The following is a 12,620-nucleotide window of genomic DNA, read 5'->3' as shown; positions in this document are numbered from 1 at the left end:
TTTACAAGTTAAGTGGGGGTAAAAAACGACCCACAAATGTGCACTGGATGAGATTTAAAGTTACAGTTCAAATCATTCCACCTCCCATAGAGGAAAACAACTTTTCAGAATGGGGCATAAATGGATATTGAGTTGAACTTATTGCACAAACTTTAATAAGAGGTCAATTGTGATTGTATTTTTGTAAAGCTTGTTTAATGGCTATTGGGCCTCTGATGTTCTACAATAGCGTATGGGTTATTGGCAGTTTGGAAAATCACCTTTTTAGTATCTAGGTGTCTTGCTTATGGACACTTCAGTATGTATTTCAGGTATTGTCTTCCTGATGAGTACAACAATCTGTATTCTTATTATTATGTAAAATCATGATTCTAGTTAGAATTCATCCAAAGAGTGCCGAATACACGTTGTTTACTGTCAGCGCTGATAGAAGGAAGTCATTGATATTCAGTTAGAGAATGCCTCCCGCATTTCCCCTGTCCCCACTCAAGTGGTTATGAAATCATATTCAGAGAAACAATAATCATAATTGCATCGTATTGTTTGTCTGAGTTGCTTATTTGTATGACTTTGACCAAATGTCATTATCTGCTGCCGCGCAAATTCACGGAAGGCGTTCTCCAGAAGAAGCAAATCTATCTGTGAAGAAACAATTATCTTCTTTCCCCGGGAGGTGAGGTCATAATAACTGTCAGGACACAACAATTTAATCTCACTGGTGATAAACATGGCCATGCCTCGCTGTCCTCTACCACCATTAGCATAAATTAGGCTGTAATGGAAGGTATTACCATACAGGAAATACGACTACAAAACATCCGCATCCATATTATCTCTCATTTGGAGATGTATTTAGTTTTGTATTGAACAGATGTATGGAGGTTAAAAACACTTCAACCTGTCTGAATCCTGACACATTTTAGTGTCAGCGCCGTAAAGTAATGGAGCAGATTACATTTTCCTTGACTCACAATTTCCTGTAGATGTAGTGAATAGTTAGAAAGCCATTGCTCAAGAGTCAGAAGTACTGAACTTTGTATTATTGGTGGATCCAAAAGGTTCATACAATACATCCTGCATCCATTGGTTTTGTATGAATTGTTATTCATTGCATTTGTATAAGGATCATTTATTGGTTTCCTCAATTTAAAAATCATACCAATGTAAAAAGGCAAACTAAATGTCCGAGAAACACTGAAAATATATAAGAGTCTAAAACTCAATGCAACCAGCAGGCTTGTATAAAACAAATGAAGTCTACGCCCAAAATGACATAACCCTGATTACATCGCTATGACATCATCAGGCTTGCTGAAGCTGCTTCAGAGCAAGAAGACATTGCAGTGTTGATTTCACAAGATGGAGCAAAGACCACACCATAATGTCATTGATGATGCAATATTGTAGACAGATAAAAAAATATATAAATATTTTACCGTTAGAGCAGTTCTGCTTCCTGTGCTGTGAGCATCATGACAGGACTATCAGCACTCAATGAGCATAGACTGGAAGATTGAGGGAAGTTAAAGTAAAATAATAGTTAACGTTTTCAAATATAAAAGCAGGGCTTTGGAGAAAGAAACATTGGTTTATTTTGGCTGGATTGGATTGATCTATATGGTTAATATAATCTTAGGAATACAAGACACTTAATAAAGTAGAACTAGACTCAAATTCTGTAGATTGGAAAAGAATCAAATGTAGTCTGACAAAAGTCAATTGTTTTTACTCTTGGACTTTTTCTGAGTTTTTTTCCCAAGAAGTCTGACTTTATTTTAAATCTAAAAAAACAATGTTGGTCATTTAAAAAAAGAAAATTCACATGTGGCCCCTTATCCTCTTCTATAGAAATGACATTTGACATTGAACCAAGAGGAAAAAAAGACATAATGAACACAGTTAGCCCATCCCTAGTAATATACCAATCATGTGTTCTTTATTTGTTGGAGTACCCCTTTGGATTTAGATTAATTTAGTAAAACAATGTATTTTAATAACAAGGAGGAGAGTTGACAAAATATAAACCTACCGGACAGTTTGCTGCAGGTGGAAGCTTGTCTTTGCTCCTTAGAGGTTGTTTTCAGGGCATTTTGGCTAGTGTAGTGAAACACTTTCTCACATTAAAGAAATTAAATTACCACACTCAGTCAACAAATATCTCATAGGAAGCAGTGAACAGCAGAGAATGAAGATGTATCGTCTTGTACGACTATCCAAGTGTGGAGTTCTCCTTTAAGGGAGAGACAGAAATAATGTTGTCACATCTGGACTTCTACAGGATTCTTCCACATTCCCTGCACAGCCCCGGAGGAAAAGCCTCACACGGCCTGTGAAGCTGCTCTCACTTGTTAACTCTAAGGATAAAAGAAAGCCTTCTTGTGACTCACAGACACAATATTTGATGCCTCGTCCCAAAATGAACCATCCATCATGTCAGTTGTGATCCTGTGGCAGAATGTGTACATTTGTGGCTGTGAGAGAGGTGTTTGCTTTTGTGTGGGTCTTTCCAGCTGGAACTGAATATATTGAGAATGATATTTTTGCACGAACAGCTTTCATGATGCTGCTGTTTGAGGGGCCTGCAGGCTTCCCCTACAACCGGGTGTTACATTTAGTAAGCAGAAATCTTGCCTAATAGGAAAAGAGCCAATAGAGTTTGAGTAAAAGTTGTCCTGATTATGACGAACAGCTGAGCTATACAACTATTGCTGTGTCTCAATTTGGATACTACCCCTCAGTACACTGCATGTCGTGCACTTTGAACACCTCGTGAATTTAGACCTATCACTTTTGTCTCAAAACGCAGACAGCTGATGTGCCCTCACCAAGTGACGATCGCTGCTGTTAGCTAGCTTTATATCATTTTGTTCTTATTTGACAGCAGTAGTTTTGTTCCACGACATTAAATACATCAGCAGTGACCCCACTGGTGATTCTTGAAGAGTTTACGTGTCTGAAAAACGATGGTTGTTAACACTTGGCTGATAGGATACAGAGAGTGTGGAGGCGGACGCTCATCTGACGCCGAACCACATAAACACTCTCTAGGTTTCGTTTGCCCTGTTCTGCTGAAAGCAGTACCTGCTCTGAACACCGTTCAAAACGTTCACTTGTACATTCTGATCTGTATTGTTTAAATATCGAATCTTAGGCTTGGCGGTGAGTTGAAGGTGTCAGCGAACCTGCTGTACGTTTGTTTATAGTATAATGTTGCATTTTGCCTTCTGCGATTGATTTATGATTCCAAATTATAAAAAGTCCGGGTGACATGTGTATATTAGCGTCACCGGCTGACAAAACCCTACACTTACTCAAGTTTGATCACTGTACTCCTTCATTCAGCTATTTCCAAAAATCACATCGGACCGAAATCCCAATTGCTCTTTTTGTACACCCGGAACCCCACCATGTGAGAGTTTCTTTCCACACCCCCGCGACTCCGTCTCTAAAAACAACACAACGGAGAACGCACGGGCCACGCCACAGCCAAAGATAAACCAAAAACCACCACCCCACAGAAGAAAACGAGATGCGGAAACTCCGCCAACCTCCAGCACCACTGCCACACCAAACGCACGCGCAGTTCCCTGTAACCACAAAACAAAACAGCCCCACTGGGCATCTTCTAACATCGGTGATATCCCCAACCATGCCAGAAATAAAGCCTCATACCCCCAATGAACAAACAACTCCAGACCACAGCATGGCAACACCACTACTGACTCAAAACCTGACTCCCCAACACCGACCAACAAGCATACCTCTTCGCTTCGCCACCGGAAATAAATATCCACCACATCCGTCTAAAAAAAAATAACTATTATATAAACTATGCTAATCTCAAGCGAAGAAAAACATGCTATTATGATAAATAAACAGAGAAGTCCGCGACCTTCAACCGTCAGCGACCAAGACAAGAAATACTTTAAACAGGTACGAAATCAAACATATTGATAAAAACGTAGAAGCGTTCTGTTTTGAACGGGTTGCAGCAGGACAACGGTAAATTGCCCTTTCAAAGACAGAAACGCCAGGCCAAGACAAACCAATAAAGAGGAAAAAGTGTTTAAATAGTTTTCGCGTAATGCGCTCCTCCCCCAAACTTCTCGTAGTCCCCCTAAATATAAAGAACCCCATCGGTGTTACACAACCATGACGTTTTCTACAAAACCACCGTAAACCTTTAAGAATCCGTGGGTCCCATGCTGATGTTTCTACGCACTGTCGTCGAACAAAAATAAACTGCCTCGCTCACAACCCATTAAAAACCCAACCATCATGAAAACCAGCGCTAGCAGAGACGCTACGTCCAACTAATGTGAGCCACCCCCCCGGCCCACCTCCGCCCATGTCTGCGTTTATGAGACAACAAAGTGGATACGCACTCCTACCCCGAGAGTGATAGTCACAAGTGCACCGACATGAAGTGTCAACTGAGGGGGCATAAGTATACCAAAATATGAGAGACCACCAGCATAAGTTTATAGCTTCCTTGGATCGTCATCAACTCAGCGAAACCCATCTTTACTCAAATACTATTGCCACACCTCCTTTTCCTATTAAGGACCAAAGACTTATCTGCTGTACTAATCGTACCACACTCCCGGATTGTAACGGGACAGCCTGGACAACGCCTCAAAAACAGCAGCATCATGATAGACTGTTCCGTCCCGCCAAAAATACCCTCATATCCTCCAATACGTACCTCTAGTTTCCAGCTGGCAAGACCCCACACAAACCGCCAAACACACATCTCTACAGCACATGCCCTAACCCCACACCACTCCTCCTGCACACCGGATCACCAAAACTAGGGACACTCGCTGAGATGGTCATTTTGGGACCCCGCCAGGCCATCCCAAGATATTGTGTCGTGTGAGCCCCCCAGAGGACTTTCTCTTACGTCATTTAGAGTTACCACAACGTGAAAGCAAGCTTCCACAAGGCGTGTGAGGCTTTTCACTCGGGGGCTAGTGCAGCGGAATGTGTGGAAAATCCTGTAGAAGTCAAGATGTCCACCAGCAATATTTCTGTCTCTCCCTTATAAGGAGAAACTCCACACTTGGATACCGTCCGTAAACGACCGAACACTACTTGCATCTTCCTGCTGTTCACCTGCTTCTATGAGAACTTCGTCTGTTGACTGAGTGTGAGGTAATTCTTAACCTCTTCGTTTAACCGGTGGGAGAAAAGGCGTCTTCACTAACTAGACAACCACTGCCCTGAAAACCTCTAAAGCGAGCACACACCGAAAAGCTTCCACCCTGCAAGCAAAACTGTCCGTACCGCGTTTATATTCTTGTCACCCCTTCCCCCTCTTCGCCGTAACCATCCACATCTCGTCCTTCATCAAAAAAACTTAAGCTACAATCCAAAAACCGGGGGCGCGCTACCCCCCCACACCAACCACCGACCGCACTGAGTCTGGTACCTACCACACCCACAGGCCTCTCCAGTAAAGCCGACTAGCGGTAACTGTGGTCGTCAATTCTCGGTCCTTCTTCTCTCTTGCCGCTTAAAATGTCAACCTGCGCGCCGCCCCGCCAAACGCTGACCCCCAGGAAAATAAGCGGCCACATGTGACACCTTCTGCGCTTTTTCTTCAACAATGACCCAACCTCCTGTCTTACTTTAGACTATTCCCTCCCCCCAGCCTCCCCGAATACTTGCTCTGCTACCAGAGACGTACAAGATAACCCAAACATTGACTTATTGTCAGACCTACTTCCTGGGTCCTCTTTTCCAATCTACAGAATCTGGCTCTAGTCCTCTCCCTTTAGGCTGTCCTTGTTATTCCTAAGACCTATAATCCAACCGATCATAAACAAGCTCAATCCAGCCAACGAGGAAACACCCAACCTTCCGTTATGCCTTCTCCCACAGACTGCTGTTTTAATACCATAAGAACAAGGCGCTTAACTAACTGCTGTCTTACTCCGTTAATCTTCCCTACATAATTTTCCAGTCTATGCTCATTTGGAGGCAAAGTGTGATTACCCGGCATGTGCGGGAATAGCGTTCGGTGCCTCTACAGAGCGGTACTTCCATCGATTCTAATAACGGTACACAGTATTATTATAACTTAACTCTAGTGTGTCGTATCGCGATTGCATGATCGATCATCGCATCTAACATAGCCATCCTAACAGTTATCGCGCCTTTGCTCTCCTCGGTCGAAGACGAGAACTCTTGAAGCTTCCTTTATCGTGGCTCTCGAGTATCAAGCATTCAGCAAGACGCAGTGTGTATTTGCTCACTCCAGGATACTACCCCACTTCGGGTTTCATCTTCTTCGCTCTCTCAACTTCCGCTCCGCGATCAGCTCTCTCTGCGCTCCCCCTGACAAAACTCGTCGAGGCTGAGTCCACATTCCGTTCGTCAGGTCAATATAGTTAGACTCTTCACTCTAACTCCGGCACTGCACAGAGATTTTTTCGTCTGAACACAGCTGTCTCCAGCATCATGTCATTGTGTATACATATTTAGCCATATAGACCCATGTCGTACATATATATATATAGAGAACAGATAATATGAGATGCGTGCTAACAACAGGACAGCACTGAGAACTGAAATCACGAAGATAACATAGACAAAACAAGTCTGAGTGAACATAGAATGGTTCAAGTCTCAATGAGAACGGAGTACGCTTAGACCTGCGGAGATATCTGACTACGTCTCCACTATCTCGAAATCTTCGCTCATACTCTGGTGCCCCATGAGGCTTCATCATATTCTAAACGAGCACATTGCAGTATGACTGCTTATATGGAATCCTTATCTATATATTCACTCATTAACCGGCGATGAGCACTACCCACATGCGACCTTTCGCTCTGTTGACAGGACGCACTCAGTAGCGCGTCTGAAGTTGTGTGAGAATACCATGCCATAGCCTTTCTCTCCTGCACCTTGCTTGAACTAGCTGTAATGCCTAGAACTCATAACTACTGCGAGGCGCAGACGCGCGCTCATGTCAGTCTAATATATCTCCTGCGATAGCGTTTCCTATATTTGTGAATCATATTTCCCGCTCAACCCCTGACTAAGTTACTGCGAGGCCCCTTCGCGAGCGCATATACGTCAGTTTCTAATGATAATATAAGCGATATCAGTGGGTCTCTACTCTCGCTCGAGCACGTCAGCTATTCTGTCGCTCAGGCGCGGAAAGGTATTCACTAGAATTTGTACTACGCGCATGCCTAGCATCTCTGCCTTCTCTCCTGAGAACGCCTTCCCGTGATTTGCGCGGCAGAGACTTTGGATTTGGTCACGCGTGCACATACAAGTTGAGCCCTAATGGGGGAGCTATGCAATCGTCATGCTTTAATTCGAAGTACTTTGTGCTCATAGTTATCCACTTTTTGCAGAATTCGTAATATACCATTGAGTGGGGCGGGAGACTAATTCTCATCACATTGCTCCTTATCACCTCGTTCTATAATAAGGCGTAAGACACTAGATATGCTCGGATGGGTGAGGGGATATGAGAATTGTGAATTCTTCATCAAACAGTAGGGATTCACATTTGCATCACATTAAGACTAGTTCGCCTTTTCTACATGCTACCGAGATTCAGGCATAGGATGCTTGATGAGCAATACCTGTGCTATATGTATTAACTGACCTGCCTGCGGAGGATTTCAGCGTGGCTAAAATAGCAAGGAAGGCAGGCGCGGCTTTGCCTTTTCTTGAAGCCGAGGTGAAGATGCCACAGAGGGAAGGAGAAAGGCTAGACTCAAAGAAACACAGGCTAGCAACAAGTGACCAGAGCGCTGCTCCGTTTGGGCACTAACAAACATGTATTCTTGCTGTGTTTGCAGGGCACATTGAGCATGGGGCTAGTTTAAGAAAGACAAAGCTAAGAACTCAACGCATTGTGACAGCATCAGAAGAAATAGCAATCCTGAGGTAAGAAAAGGTCACATTTCTGGAGTACGTTATCCGCCCTAATCTTACTACTGCTATTCCCTGGGGGGCGGAGCAGTAGCTGCATGTAACAGGTGCGCAGGCCTTGCTTGGCAGATTGCTGAGGGAACAAAAGACAGAGAGACAGAATTCAAGGTGCGTTTGACACTAACATCATGGACGAAATTTCATCAGTAAATCACATTATTATTACTATCTGAAGAAGGGCGAGAGAGAGGTGGGGGAGATAACGAATGGACGAGACACAATGGAAAGGTGGGCGGAAGAGAAGCTTGCTGTTTGTTTGCAACAGACGTGAGAATTGCGTGGCCCCTGGAGCGAGGAGGGAGCACTTATTGGCTGGCATGTACAACTCTTCCCCTCTTAAAACACCCCAGCCCGCATCTCGACTTTCAGCGGCCTTGTACCATACTAGGTCGGTTTGGATGATTTATTGACGGCGCCCCCCCACTCTCTCTCTAGGCACCAACCCACAGCAAGCAACTACTAGTGTAACGATTTAAGGAATAATTGCATTCAACCATCCCCCGAGCTCTTCTGACCAAATGTCCACCTTCAGACCATGCACTTAGGATTTCACATGACAGATACTCATTATGCGTTACGCTCTTTTACCCACACACCACCATTTGCGATCTTTTCCGCACACAATCACCCCAACCCCCCCGCCCCTCCGGATCTTGAATCAGCTCTCACCCCGGCTTGATTCCACACATCGCCCCCCCTTCAGGCGGGAGAGTGCTCACGCAGTGCTGAGCCATCAGACCGCGAGCACAGCGGGCTGCCCCCGCGGCTCGGCAGCGGTAGTGTCCCCAAAGATCCGTCCCGAGGAACCATCCCACAGCTTGCTCCGGACCTTGTTGCTGTAGCTAGTTTTCCTCGTCTACCCCGCATTCGATCTGCGGCTGCGCGAAACTATACAAGCAACAAGTGCAAAAAGCTGTGTGCTTCCGTACACGGGATCCGGTGACCGACCTCAGCTTTGGATCCATTTTACAGGTGGCGCAGCGTCGGGTAGCTTCGCCAGCTGTGCCTCGGCGGCTGGCTGGGGCCTCCAGGCCCCCCTCGGCAAGGGACATCCGGTGAGAGGATGTTACCCAAGATCCGCACCCCCAGGCTCTTTATTGGTCGTCAAAATCCAATTTTCGAAAAAAGGAACATCAATATACTTCCGATTCATGTAATGCCTAGTCATTCTGAAACGTACCAATTTTCAAAGTCATGGTTGAAACCTGCAATATTCCTTAAATCGTGGTACGGGCCTGGGAGCGGTTAGGTGGCGGGCGTGGCTCTGTGCGGCCTGGTGCATAGAGGATGGACGAGTGGTGGGGGCCTCCAATAAATCATCCACCCTTCACCTCTTTCCAGTAGCCCACCTACGAAGAAGGTGAAAGGAGGAGGGGGCATGGGTTGTCTTCCCCTTCTACCGTCNTATAAAGGAACTACAGCACGGTCACATGACTTCACGTCACCACCGCTAAGCTAAAGGTGGCTAATGTTGGGCTATAAAGGAACTACAGCACGGTCACATGACTTCACGTCACCACGCTAAGCTAAAGGTGGCTAATGTTGGGCTACAATGGAACTACAGCACGGTCACATGACTTTACGTCACCACCGCTAAGCTAAAGGTGGCTAATGTTGGGCTACAATGGAACTACAGCACGGTCACATGACTTCACGTCACCACCGCTAAGCTAAAGGTGGCTAATGTTGGGCTATAAACTACAGCTTGTGTTAACCTCAGATCTTGTATAGCCAAAACTCAATTTAAAAACACCAGATGTGGTACAACACTGACTCATTTCTTTAGGACTCATTCCTGCACCACTCTATGAGGCATAACTCCTGCACTGTGTTTCTATGTGGGCACGACTCCTATACTTTTCTAACGTCTAATCCCATTTCCCCTTTTTTTATTCTCTCCCTATACTATTTTTTGCTATGTTCTCCCTCGCTGCTGCTGCTGTTGTTTCTGTTTCTCTAACAACACAGCATTCTTTCTCCTCTGGGAGAATGCATGCATGCCTCTGAACGCCCCTATGTGCCATCTCACCACAACATACAATTAGTCTTCCTACACACAACATTGGAGGACACACACACACACACACGCACACGCACACGCACACGCACACACATACTCCTACACTCTGTCTGAAGGTCTGCCCATTGGGTCCTGGTTGCAGTGCGAGTGTGTGACCGGTTTGTTAACTGGTTTGTTCTGGAGTTGACCCACCTTTCACCATCAATCTCCTCTCTCTTTTTCCTCTCCCCTCGCCCACGTCTTCCTTCTCCTTTTATAATGGATCATTTTTCATTCTGTACTAGTTTTTAATTGACAGCCGCTCCATTCCAGTGAACCCTGTTTCTCCATCTTTTAGTAGTTTAGGATGATCAAATTAAAAACAGGCATTTACCAACACATGTTTTTGTCCTAAATATCAACAGTGAAAAGTAAATCATTGTGATTTACATTTGATTCATGGCTGTTAAAGTAAATCAGAGTGGCTGCAAATACATTTTTTTAATCTTTAAATTATCCATTAATCATTTTAAAAGTATTATTTTAGTTTATATTAAATTACATGTCACTTGTTAGACGCTTTTATCCAAAGCAACTTACAATACTGTGGGTAATCCTCACAGGTGCAATTTGGGGTGAAGCGTCTTGTCCAAGGACACAGTGGAATGTTGACTGCAGCGGGATTCAAACCTGTGCCCCTGTGATCCGAAGATCAGCGCACTTACCACTGAGCCACAACCTCTCTTATATAAAGCCAACAAAACGGTGGAAAATAACCTAATCTTCACATTTCTTTGTCCAAAATCATCAAACTGCAAATCAAAGCATGGTATTTAAGTTTGACAATGAAATCAATCAATAAATAAAAATCCAGATACTTGATCTGTCCCAGAGAATTTGGACGAATAGAAATTGAATACAAATATCAACATGAACATAAAAAAGTTAAAGTTTGAATGTGCAACCAAACGATCAAATACAAGTATTTATATTACCATGAAAAGCATATAAAACAGAGGCAAACAACATCAAATCAAAACCGTTTGAAAGACAAAAATAAACCATATTTTGATTTTTCTTTATATCCTGAAAAATATGGGTAGATTAAGAGATAACGAAAACGCTTGTCAGTTAAAACTCTTCTCTCAGAACCACCATTTTAGTGTTTTAATCTCTCTGACTACTCTCATATTGTTGTTTCTAAGTAACATCCAATGTACTGGTGATGAAAGTGGAGCTGAAGCGGCGAAATAGTCGTATACCTCCCTCAGGAGTTGGTAGAGACCAAATCGGAGATGAAAGAGAGGAAAAACATTCTAAATGCTAATGCTAACACTTTTATATTCGTCAACGTATTCACAAGTTGTTTCTTCTGCTGCAAATTGGCCACAAACATCAATTATGTATCGACAGACTCCTTCTCATATGGATTTGTTGATGCATTAAACCAGACGCATACTGTATATTCCTCTTGAAGGACATATCCAAACAAATTGGCATTTTTAGGCTTGCCCTCAGTTAGATGAGTCAAAAGTCCTCTGAAATACCTGTAGGTTGTTGTTCTGTTTTTCAGAGAGGAGAATAAATGCTAAAATATGCAAATATGCAGCTGTGATCTCTCACAGATCCCATTTTCTTCATGGCTTAATATTCAGGGTATGCAAAAAGGCTATTAAGCGTTCCCCATGGAAATCTACTCATTTGCACCTTGTGCCTGCCGTACAGAAATGCATTGCTTTTTCTCCCTTGAGGAGTTTGCTGGAGCTGATCAAACACATTATATCAGGTCAGACTGAGCATTGACTGAGACTACGTGTTCAGGGAGAAACACTGGAGTTTCACTATATGATATCTGACTTGTATTAAAGGTCTAGAATCTGCAAACTGATAAGGACAGCAGCAGGAGACTTGCTGTGAAATCTTGCACACATCACGTCTAGCCCCTTCAGATAGATCTGGCTTTGAGGATCAAGATAAGAGAGTTCAGAGCGGGGAGTTAAAAACACATTTGGCATTCCAATCTGTACAGAGTGGTGCAATGATGACGTGTTTCTGAAGGTAGCATCGCAAGGGCTTCCTCGACAGAAAGCCAATGGGGTTTTCCATTCGATTTTAAAATAATGCAAAAAATAAGCTCTGTGGAAAACACACGTTTTATGATACTTACAAGTTTTGTTCAGCAGGGTAATCTACACATATTAACACCACTTTTATAATACTTGAGGTGGAAATGCAATTGGCAGTAGTAGAAAAGCTAACGTTAGGCTATTAAGGAACTACAGCACGCTCACATGACTTCACGTCACCACCGCTAAGCTAAAGGAGGCTAATGTTGGGCTATAAAGGAACTACAGCACGGTCACATGACTTCACGTCACCACCGCTAAGCTAAAGGAGGCTAATGTTGGGCTATAAAGGAACTACAGCACGGTCACATGACTTCACGTCACCACCGCTAAGCTAAAGGAGGCTAATGTTGGGCTATAAAGGAACTACAGCACGGTCACATGACTTCACGTCACCACCGCTAAGCTAAAGGTGGCTAATGTTGGGCTATAAAGGAACTACAGCACGGTCACATGACTTCACGTCACCACCGCTAAGCTAAAGGCGGCTAATGTTGGGCTATAAAGGAACTACAGCACGGTCACATGACTTCACGTCC

This window comes from Notothenia coriiceps, unplaced genomic scaffold (genome assembly GCF_000735185.1).
Source record: "Notothenia coriiceps isolate Sejong01 unplaced genomic scaffold, NC01 NC01_scaffold00000339, whole genome shotgun sequence".
Classification (NCBI taxonomy): domain Eukaryota; kingdom Metazoa; phylum Chordata; class Actinopteri; order Perciformes; family Nototheniidae; genus Notothenia; species Notothenia coriiceps.
This window is presented reverse-complemented; position numbering follows the sequence as displayed.